This window comes from Cricetulus griseus, assembly GCF_003668045.3.
Source record: "Cricetulus griseus strain 17A/GY chromosome 1 unlocalized genomic scaffold, alternate assembly CriGri-PICRH-1.0 chr1_1, whole genome shotgun sequence".
Lineage (NCBI taxonomy): Eukaryota > Metazoa > Chordata > Mammalia > Rodentia > Cricetidae > Cricetulus > Cricetulus griseus.
The window spans coordinates 25,084,492-25,095,092 of NW_023276807.1; the positions used below are offsets into that span (position 1 = coordinate 25,084,492).

The 10,601-nt window shown below is 45.7% G+C and overlaps 1 protein-coding gene and 1 long non-coding RNA gene across 5 annotated transcripts in view; one reads left to right on the plus strand and one right to left on the minus strand.

Moving 5' to 3' along the window:
• Window positions 1–3,821, minus strand: part of Paqr8 (progestin and adipoQ receptor family member 8) — a 46,997-nt gene extending 43,176 nt beyond the window's left edge. For 2 of the 4 annotated variants that reach the window (XM_027392786.2, XM_027392785.2), the window contains exon 1: window positions 3,699–3,812. The gene's annotated coding sequence lies outside the window, so the exon portion shown is untranslated. Of the gene's footprint in view, window positions 1–3,387; window positions 3,474–3,698 lie in introns of all 4 variants that reach the window. The other 2 variants (XM_027392784.2, XM_027392782.2) reach the window with 2 other exon arrangements.
• A 69-nt stretch (window positions 3,822–3,890) lies between these two features.
• LOC113832018 lies at window positions 3,891–6,034 on the plus strand. Its single transcript, XR_003480602.2, has 2 exons — window positions 3,891–4,018; window positions 4,100–6,034. It is a non-coding gene; the product is annotated as an uncharacterized LOC113832018 (long non-coding RNA).
• The last annotated feature ends 4,567 nt before the right edge of the window (window positions 6,035–10,601 follow it).

The window sequence follows — 10,601 nt, forward strand, 5'->3', positions numbered from 1 at the left end:
GGGAAAGCAAAGAAGAAAGAAGGCTACATTCTGGTTCTGCTGGCTTCTTGAACAGTGTGCCCTGGAATCCTTATGCTAAATGCCTTTTCAGAAATCAAAACTCAAGCACTAGGCTTAAGTATATGTAATCATGACTTTCTGTGTGTGTGTGTGTGTGTGTGTGTGTGTGTGTAGGAGAGAAAGAGAGAGGGAGAAGAGACAGAGACAGAGACAGAGAGAGAGAGAGAGAGAGAGAGAGAGAGAGAGAGAGAGAGCTAGTCTCTTATTTTGCTGCTTGTAAGAATCTGCAGCAAGCCGGGCAGTGGTGGCACATGCCTTTAATCACCACACTCGGGAGGCAGAGACAGGTGGATCTCTGTGAGTTTGAGGCCAGCCTGGTCTACTGATCGAGTTCCAGGACAGGTTCCAAAACAATACAGAGAAACGTTGTCTCAAAAAAAAAAAAAAAAAAAAAAAAAAAAAAGAATCTGCAAACTGCCCAGCAAATAATATCAAGGTAAAATTAGGTTTATTTTCACATGACCTAATATATTATAAAGTATTCTAATTAAGTAACATTTCTAACTTATTTTTCCTGGTAATGGGATTAAAGGCATGTGCCACTAGTACCTGGCTGATTTGGACCTAAAATGTCTCTCAGTGGCTACTGTCTACAAGGTTTGGACTGTATTATTGGGAGATGGTAGGGGAAAGGTTAGTGGGGGAAAGCCCTCAAAAGGCCTGGTCTTCTCCTCTGTCTCTGATTACTGACTACCATGAAGTGAGAGCTTGCTCTACATGTACTCCCAACCCTGCTGTTCTGCTCTTCCATAAACCCAAATCAACTGGGCCAAGTAGACAGAAAGCTCTGAACCTTTCCCAGGGACTCCTTCTTGCTTCTAAGTTGATTATTTCAGGTGTTTGGTTGCTGTCATAAATCTGACACAACTTCTAAGTAAGCACGGATAGAAACGCCATATGTTTTCTGGAAGTCCCCCTTGGAACTGCTAATCCTTCAAGGGAATCGTCACTATTTCCATATGTCATTTCATAACCTAGGTTCTCCAGAAGCCCGAGTTGGCCTCATTCTGCCTTTGTCTCTGCCCACTGCAGGTTTGCAGGCACTGGGGCAGTCAGCAAATGTGCGGCAGCATCTGAAGACAGCTCCAAAGCAGGAGCTCGGGGACCATTCTCAGAGATGACAGCATCACTAGATTTAGTACCCAGCTTGCCAAGGGAACACTTTTGAAGGGGAGAAATAGTCATTTGAATGTATGAATACAGGCGTACTTATTATAATGCTTGGATAAAGAATTGCAAGTATCAGCTGGCTTTATGTTGAAGTGAATAGATACACTGCTGCAACAATGCTATTTCAGATTTTTGATACAAGGGTCAGGCCATTCAGCAAGATCTATGTATGCACTTTGCACAACAAAGCAAGTCTTGATATAATGTTTTGAAACGAAAGCATACTTTTCCTGTTAGTTTGCATAGCTATTGAAGATTTATTTTCCTTTCTTAAAGGAAAAAGGAAACTTGAAACAAACATAAAATTAAAATTAAAAAGCACTCCATCACCACCAACAAAACAAAAACTCAGAGGTGCATGCCTTAATCCCAGTGCTAGGAAGGCAGAGGCAGGTGGATTTCTGTAAATTCAAGGCCAGGCAGGTCTATAGTGAATTCCAGACCAGCCAGGGATACACAGAAGACCCTGCCTCAAAACACAACAAACAAAAACTCAGACCCATTAAATGTTAGTTGCCAAAATAGCTCTTGGAGATTGGGGCTGCAGTTTAGGGGTAGAGTACTTGCTTAGCATGTGCTAGGCCCCGTGTTTGATCTCCAACACTGAAAAAAAATATTTCTTGTAACCCACACACTTGTAATCTGAATTCTTGGGAAACAGAGATAGAAGAATTTTCTATGGCTATGTTTGAGGCCAACCTGGGCTACATGAATCCCCCCCCCAAAAAAAAAAAAAAACAAAGTTAAAGCAAGAAAGAAAACAGTCCTTGGTTTTCTTAGGGAGCAAGCATCTCAGTGTGTGCCCTATACTCACAGCCTAGAAGGAAAGATATTCTTTCCCACACACCTTCCAATGACAAAGAAATCACAGAGTCGCCATGAATCAGTTGTTATGCCCAAATAAACTACCCACCACAAATAATGAGCAATATAGGGTAGGTAGACAAGATGCTCAACATTATTTTAAATGAGATGACTTGTACACCCAAGATAAACAAAAGAAAACAGGCAATGCCTAGGTCATATCTTTAGATGTGCCTTAGACACCTATCCTCTGAGATGCCAGGGATGGAACAGTGCAAGACATGGGAGCCGGCCATGAATAACTTCAACAGGGCAATTGTGCATAGTGCCTCCCACAAGAGTAACTTTCTCTTAACCACAGAAAAGGGAACCGGCACTAATACAAACCCTGACCACACCACACTAGAACACTAAAGTCTGCCTGTAGAATGCATTGCGCTTGACGACCCTCCTCACCCTACATTTTTTTTTTTTTCTCGGAAGCTGGCTGTGACTGCACAAGAGCAAATAGTACCTGGGGATTATTTCTCTACACACACCTACATTATATGAGTTCTGCCCAAAGCACACAGGGTTAATATCCCTTATGTATTTGAAATCTCACTCTGTGACTGTTCCTTTGGCCCAGTCACTTCTCAGCACCCCCGCAAAGCCATTTCTAAGCCAGGTCAGAAATATGTGGTGCCACTTAAGCAAGACAAAGTGCTCACCCACCGGAACCAAGGGTCTCTTTTATCACTGGGTACCTACAACTGCTCAGGAAGTTGAGATACTTGGCTGCCACCAGGTCCTGGCAACTAACCGGTAATCCTGCCACTATGTTCCCAATACTCGCTGAGTGCTGGGTCCCCACTTGTCCTGTCCAGGGCGTCTCAATCTGCTGTCAAAAGGATGGCCACCTTCACTTAAAAGACTGCATTCTCATGGCTTAGATATTCCTAGCACTACCCAGCTGGCCACCTCTGCCTCTTCGTGCTCTTCAGTGCCTCGGTTCACCATAGCCCCTAAATCAGCAGCCCGCGGTTTTCAGCACAACTACACTCCTTGTAGCGTCTCCTTGGAGAACCCAGCTCCGTCCTCCTCAAGGAGGAGCTCATGCCTCGATCACCCCACTCTTTCCGGGGCTCCCCTCCCTCGGGCACCCCCTTCCGCCCCGTTCTTCCTCTACGAGGCATTCCCCTCCGGGGTTCCGTTCCTCTCTGCCCTGTGGAGGGCGCCCCAAGAATGCGCACAGGACACCCCCTCCTCAGGATCCCGTCTCTCCTACTCTCCGGGCTCAGACACCCTCAATTCATGATCGTGACATCTACCCCAAACCCCATCTCCCCAGGCTCCCACCCCCAAACTCCTCACCGCCGCCGCAGTCTGATCCCTTAGCTCCCTGAAGGTCTGGCTCTGCGGCTCCCCAACTCCATGGTCTCGACCGTCTGTCCTGCATTCTAAAAACCAGTATTGAAACTCCAACATCGGGTCACAGCCCCCGCCCCTGGGGTCGGAGCACCTGTCAATGCGGTGCTACATCCTCCCTGCAGAGTCGGGTCAGGCGCTCCCGAACGTCGCGATCCTGACATCCCCGCCTCCCGAGCCCTGCAGAGACTTCCCAGCATCGCAGTGGAGACCTGCACCCTGCCCGCCCCCCACCTGCCCCCCGCGACAGGACTCACCGAGCTCCAGCAGCTCAGCCCCGCCAGCCACACTCCCGCCTGGGGCTCCCGGAGAGCTCCCTCCGAGCGGCCGCCACAGCGACCGCGGAGAGCTCTGCACCCGAGAGCGGCGGGGAGGAGGGGACAACCGGAGCGGCGACGCCCAGCTCCGCCCCTTCCCGGCCCAGGGGAGGGTTGGCATAGCCCGGTGCACACCCCGCTGCTGCCACAGCCACCGCAGCCGAGGAAGTTGACTGACGCCGCTTCCTTCCCCCCACCTTCAGACCCTCGCGCCCCCTTTAGCTGCAACTCCCCCGGGACTTTGAGGCAGCAAGGATGCGGTATGCACTCTGTGTTCTTTGCCAAAACCATTTCCTAAGTCCCTCGGGAGGGGGAGTAACAAACTTCATCTGCCATTTCAGGAGCTGATCCCAAGCCTGGCTTTCTTTTCTCCCACCGCCCTGGGGTGAACGTTCATGGTAGCTCAAGAAATCACGTGGTGCACCCCAGGAAGGCCCCGAAGACACGCTCTCACAACCCCCGTGTAAGACTCATACATCTGCTGTGATTGCATTACACAGGTCACTCGGCTATGCCAAGCAGACCCATGTATCCTCCATCCAGTAAGTCCTGCCCACAGTGGCCGGAGTTGTTCTTCACCCACAATGCACTCTGTATTTATCATGATTTTTTAAGAATCCATTTAGGAAACAGGACCATCAGTTAACAAATCGAACTGGCTTTGCTGCTGAAAAGCTGCCTGCATTATCAGGAAGAAGGGGGGCGGGAAGGTCAGATCCGGGGAAGGTGGTCTGTATCCGCTTTCCTCTAAGAGGTCCATCTTTGCTACTGTTCCGAGATAGCTCAACTGGTTTGTGGACTGTTGAGCTTGGACTCTTTTCCTTTAAACCCACCCAGTTCCAGCGAAGCATCTAACAGTGTTTTGCCATTCCCAACATTTAAAAATCTGTTATTTGGTGAATCTCCAGCAAAACATGCAGAAGTAAAGCAAACCGTTTACACAGTGGGATTGTTTCCATTCCATAAATGAAGGTGTTTGGATTCTGGGCTGTTAGGTGGCAGGTTGAAACAGATTCAGACCCCGGAAGAGTGCAGCGACCTGTGTAAGTTTCACTGTTTTTCCCACTGGACAGAAGACCCATATGCAAAGGCATGTGTGCAAAAGCTCCAGGGGGGCCCTCCCTGTGCAGGTCTGCTGCCTTCACGTCTGCCTCACCCCAGGGATAGTCAGGCTGCTCTTGCATCCTGGAAAGGCAAGGCCTTCCACATTGGCAAACACTCATTATTTTAGCCAGAGAGCTCAGCTGTACAGCAATGCTAATAGGAAGGGAACCCCACACCCCAACACAAACATACTTTCTGCCCAGATCTAATGTAGAATCGAAATGAAAAGTCCCCAAATCTGAGGGTCTACCCACAGGCTCAGTTGAACGGATGTGAGCTGTAGCAAGATCAAAAAAAAAAAAAAAAGCCTGTGATGTGCATCCTTGTTCTTGCAGCACCCTCCACCCTTGGGAGAGCTACTTTATCTCAAATGTAAACTCTTAAACTGTGGGCTGCAATCTTGTGCTAGGGAATCGAAGGTAGGGCTGCAAAAATCCTGACCACAATGAAAGCTTTCTGAATGTGCAACAGCCAAAAGGTAATTCAAAATCAAATGTGTAAGGAAGCCGGGGTATCTCTGATGGCCTTAGCTTCTGGTGTGAGTCACTTCACAGTGGCCTCAGTTCTTTACATACAACATGTGCTCCTTGCACGGTTACATGCCATCACAACATGCAGCCCCAACCAGTATTGCCTGAAGTCCCTCTACTCAAAGAGTCTTACTAAGAATTGCAGTGTTTTTACTGTTATGCACAAGGTTTTCTGCTCTTACCAAACACTATAGCTCCACAACCGAAAACAAAGACTTTCAGATTTCTCTACTGTCATTCCTCAGCATGCTAGTGTCAAATTAGCATATCTGTGGTTTCTAGGTGTGTTAGAGAGCTTAATTTTAGCAACTGTTTCTTGCATGGCTGACTTAAATTTCACTTAAGGTCTGTTAAATGAACTTCGGTTAATGCATAGGACAGAATTTCCAACAATTACTAAAATGTCTTTAAACCTGCTTCTACCAATTTGTGCTCTGTGTTCATGGGAAGAACACATTGAAGATCATAAAATTACCCCATAGATCATCCCTGAAAAAGACTGAAGATGTTCTGTATCACTGAGTCTCAGGTATTGAGCCAGTTTCACTCACACTGTATAAAGAAACAAACACACCCATCTCATTAGGATACAAATTTTCTTTTGTCTTTAATAAATGGTAAAATCATATGTATTCTAAAGAACTGTTTGAAAGTAATGGTCTTGTCATTTTTTTATTGGGGGCTGTAGGGAGGGGGCCTCCTCCATTTGTAGGAGTGTTCCCAGGTTTCCCAGCCTTTACAGATTTGTACCCTAGGGGTGGGGGTGAGCTGTGGATTTTATTTATTTATTTATTTTTATAACTGTGGGGGAAAACAGCCCTACCATGGCCTTTCCATTTTTGCGTCACAATTAAAATCTTGGGATCATCTGCTGCACCAGGGATATTCAGGATGCTCTTTGCTACATGGCAATTCACAGCCCAGCCCATGTCTCTGCATGTAGCATTCCCAGCAGGCACTAACATTTTCATTTGAGAATTTTCGAAGATGTGGAAGTGTGCAAGAGCTGAACTGACAGTGCTCACCCAATAAGAGGAGCAGACTGCTGAGCCAGTCTCCATTCTTTCAGACACCATTTTTCTTACAGATTGTCCTTAAAAGCCATGATAGCCAGGACATGACAAAAGAGTCAATTTGCAAGTTTAGGAACTGTTTGTTCCCAAAGTGGGAGAAAATAATTTGACCTGATTTATGTTGTAGACAAAGCAAACTGGCACTATTTTCAATAAAACTTCTACTGTGTGCTCAAAGAACATGCGAGGGCGTGCTCTATCAACTTTCCTACATTTATGTGAGGTAGGACCGTGCTGACCTTATTGTGACAGAAGAAAAACTGTGCTTGTACTTCTGGAACATATACTGGTTTATACTAGTCTGGACCAAAAGAATTCTCACATGAGCCACTTGTGACAATGTACACAACAAAGAGAATTGTTTAAAAGCTCTGGTTACCCTTGTTTGCTTATCTGAGAGAAGGACTGAAGGCCATTCAGTTTTCATTGTCTTGGTAAAAAAAAAAAAAGAGAGGTGCTTTGCATACTGGTTAAAAGTGTGAGCTTGGCTGTTAGCCTATCCTGAGTCTGAGACCCATTAGGGTTTCTCAGAGTCTGTGATCTGTAACTTAAGCCCTCTGTGAGTCAGAGCCTTTATGTCTAGCATGGAAACAATCATCTTACCCACTTGATGTAATTATTTCTAGAATGAAATGAAAGGCACACAGCACGCACTTAGCTTTGTGCCTGACACATAATGAGGGCTTGATGGAAGTGGATAAAAAGCAAGGGGTTGAATGAAAACATCCTTCATATTTTCTGCTGGAAGAAAAGATGTATTATTTCAGTGGACCTTGTGGGAGGCACTCAGGGAAACTTGAATGTTAACATTAAAAAAACAAAGCCTGAAATCAGACCTTACCCATTCTTGACACTCTATCATCAGGGTATCTTCATCCTGGTTTTTGTGTTTGGATCCCTTGCAGCTAGACAACTGGGGAAAGCAACCCCAAGTCTAGTTTCAATTGCTGCACATACAGAATGAAACTGAAATGAAAACAAAAACTATGGTTTGGCCAGGCAGTGGTGGTGAAGGGACCAGCTCCCCAATTCGGCCTCCATAACAGCCAAACACGGGCTTGTCTGACCTTGTCTTAGTCACTAAGGTCAGATGCCTGCCTTGTGGCAAGGAACCAATCAGAAGTTAGCTGGTGGTGCTATGCTTTACGGCTCTGGGTGTGCTGTATGGACAAGCGCATAGCAATGACATGCAGAGCATAGCAACCACCCTGGGAGGGCCTATGGGCCATAACAACCAGTTGACCAATCAACACAGGGCAAGCCCTCCAAGCCTGGAGGCACACCAATCCTGAGCCTGTGATCCAATTACATCGTGCATTTCCTGAATTTAGGGTTTTGTTTAGGAACAAGTGTTAAAATTAGCACCCATAGAAATGTTACAATTAGCCCGGAGGTGGTGGTGTACGCCATCAATCCCAGCACTCGGAAGGCAGAGGCTGGAGGATTTCTTTGAGTTCAAGGCCACCCTGGTCTACAGAATGAGTTCCAGGACAGCCAAGGCACACAGAGAAACCCTGTCTCTGAAAACAAACAGCTAGGCTGAGTGGTGCATGCCTTTAAAGCACTTGGGAGGCAGAGGCAGGTAGATCTCTATAAGTTCGAGGACAGCCCGGTCTACAGAGCAAGTTCCAGGACAGCCTCCAAGGCTACACAGAGAAACTCTGTCTCAAAAAACCAAAAAAAAAGAAAACAAACAAATGCTTTATGTACCCAATTGAGGCATTCCCCGACCCCTAGTTCTTACTCATTGTGGTGGTGGGGCGGGGTGGGGTGGGTGGGGGGGCGGAGATGGGCAATGCTCTAGCCCTGGGACAATAAGAAGCCTTTGATGAGATTGATTCCAAAAGTTTGCAGAAGAAAAAATTTTATTTTTCACTCTACCCAACTCCAATTCAATCCAGGTAACATTTTAAAAGATTTCAAAAGGAAATTTCTCAGATTTGGGACTAGAGGAGAAAAGTCACATGATTTCATTCAGAGTAGAAAAAGGAAATGTGGCTCCCTGGACTTTGTCATACACCACTCCTCCTCCATTAGTGTGTTGACAACTTTGGGAAAGTACCCAACTCCCTATAGCTCACATCTCACATGGCTCAGTCATCCATCATTTAAGGGCAGCTGATTAACAAAGGCATGTACTCCCCTCTGCCCCTCTGCAGAATGCCGTGGGTCAGAATCTTCTGAAAGGACAGTGTGTTCTGTCCATGACTCCTTCGTGGCAACCTGTCTCTATGAAAATGGCAGTTTTGGACAAGTTCAGCAACAATTGCATTATTCATACTTAGTTCTGGCCAGGCTTCAGAGCTTTAATCATCTAAATAGAAAGAGAAAAATCAATTCAACAATGACCAGTTTGATTCAGCACATGTTTACTGAGTCTGTTGTAGCTGCAGAGGGGTGAGCCAGTAGCAAGCCAGCAGCTAGAAATGGCCTGCCCATGTGGCCATCTGGAAGGCCTCTCAGAATAGATGCTATCCAAGCTGTACCTGAGTCCAGACCTCAGAACAGGAGCAGAGAAATTGCCATCTTTTTTGGGTCCTATGTATGTGTATGCCCAAGGGGCTTCGACATTGGCTAAGTTGTAGGCTTGATCAAGGGTGACACTGGGTTAAGTGAGACATAACATATTGAAGTGACCTCTCTTGTTTACTCTTACATATCATCTAATATTTCTCTCTTTTACTTCTTTGGCTTCTCTGCCGTGCTCTAAGCTTCTATAGACTATGTTCCTTACTGTTCTATCTGTATGAGACAGAAGATAGCATGTGTTCAAATAACATTTGTTGAAAGACTAAACCATACAGTGCCAATGCTTTGGCACACTGGGAATCCACTTGGTTCAGGAGTTCATGACCATTAGAAGGAAGATCAAGAAATGGACTACGAGAAGAATATATGCCCCGGGGATAGAAACAGTGGAATCCAGAGTAAGCGATTAAGGAGAAATATGTGTTCCCATTTGTTCCCATGTGCGCTTTTTCTGTTGTTATGATAAAACAACAACCAACTTGGGAAAGAAAGGGTTTATTTGGCTTACAGATTGTAGTTCATCAGTGAGGGAAAGAAGGCAGGAGTTCGGGGCAGGAACCTGAAGGCAAGAATTGAAGTAGAGACGGTGGAGGAATGCTTTTTTATTGGTTTGCTTCCTTTAGCTTGCTCAGTTACCTTCCTTATATAAGCCAGGACCACTTGCCCTGGGGTGATGGACTGAGTCCTTCTGCATTAATTACCAACCAGGAAAATACCTCACAGACAAGGCTGCAGGCCCATCTGAGGGAGGAAGTTCTTCAGTTGTGATTCCCTCTTTCCAGGAGACCTGAAAGTGTGTCAAATTGACAAAAAGTACCCATAATACTTAGTGTGGGCGGAGGGGTGGAGAGATAATGAAAGAGAGAGAGAGATCAGGAGTCAATCTGGTCCTCAGCAGGATGTGCTACAGCAACCAACCGGTCAAAATTTAAAAGTGTCACATTTAGCTTTAGTAATTTGGAATATTCTTCAGTGGAGGAAGGGAGGCTGGCACCAGCCTTTAATCCCAGCACGTAGGGGACAGAGGCAGGCAGGTCTTTTAGTTCGAGACCAGCTTGGTCTACAGAGTGAGTTTAAGGACATACAGAGCTATATAGACAAACCCTGCCATAAAACAAAAACAAAAACAACAAATTGGAATGTTTTTGATAGTTTAAACAAAATAAAACTTTCCATTTTCATTCTCCCTCTCAAATAAGTTTCTGTATCAGCCTTCCCATTACCTTAGAATCTTTCAGCCCTGAAGAGAGCTGGGGAGGAATTTAGTGAGTCACAATGAATATATAGACCCAATTTTATTGCATTTTTCTCCTCAATGCACCTGGCAATGTTCCACAAACTACCCGACAGCCTGGGGATTTTGACCAGTCTTAGAATCTTGGCAATAGCAATGGGAAATACTAGCAGGAAGCTGGAATTTGGTTTGTTTCTTTCTTTGTTTGGTTTTGTTTCTACTCTTTGCTCTTTACTCTTTGGGAGGTCCACCACTCGGCTCCTAAATAATCACTCAGAGTCTTATTCTTACTTATGGATTTAGATTGGCTTGTTTCTAGCCAGCTTTTTCTTTACTTCAATTATTCTATCTACCTTTTGCCTTTGGGCTTTAT